This window comes from Penaeus monodon, chromosome 19 (genome assembly GCF_015228065.2).
Source record: "Penaeus monodon isolate SGIC_2016 chromosome 19, NSTDA_Pmon_1, whole genome shotgun sequence".
Taxonomy (NCBI): Eukaryota; Metazoa; Arthropoda; class Malacostraca; order Decapoda; family Penaeidae; genus Penaeus; species Penaeus monodon.
The window spans coordinates 32,719,104-32,719,578 of NC_051404.1; the positions used below are offsets into that span (position 1 = coordinate 32,719,104).

The 475-nt window shown below is 48.6% G+C and overlaps 1 protein-coding gene across 1 annotated transcript in view; it reads right to left on the reverse strand.

The window, feature by feature from the left end:
• LOC119585393 overlaps window positions 1–475 on the reverse strand; it is a 4,540-nt gene that overhangs the window by 635 nt on the left and 3,430 nt on the right. The window lies entirely within an intron of this gene.

Below are 475 nucleotides of genomic sequence, written 5' to 3' on the forward strand. Positions count from 1 at the left end.
TCGAATCACCTCCATTACTGTTACATAAAAAAATATAAAGTATTAGCGGGACAAATTCCACGGTAATAAAAGAGACGCTCCTCTCTCCCGCTTTCACTCTCCTCCGCTCACTCGCCTCCCCTCTTCTATTTCTTTCCCCTCTATCTTTCCTTATCCCGCAGTGGTACCCTCTCTCACTCCCAAATCTTCCTGAAATATACTCTTCCATACATCTTATCTGCCTCTCCCACTTCCTTTCTCTTCCTCCTTAAACCTCCTCTCTCTTTTTCTCCTTTCCTCCTTCTCTCATCCCTTTTTTTTCTCTCCCTCCCCCCTCTCTTTTCCCTTACTCGTCCCCCCTTCGCCATCTCGCTTTTCCCTTTAAGCTCCCTTCTCTTCCTTTCTCTCTCCTCCCCCTTTTTCCTCTTCCCCTTCTACTGTCATTCTTAACCCCCTCCCCCCCGCCACTCGGATAATCGTGCCGTGTACCCGCCTC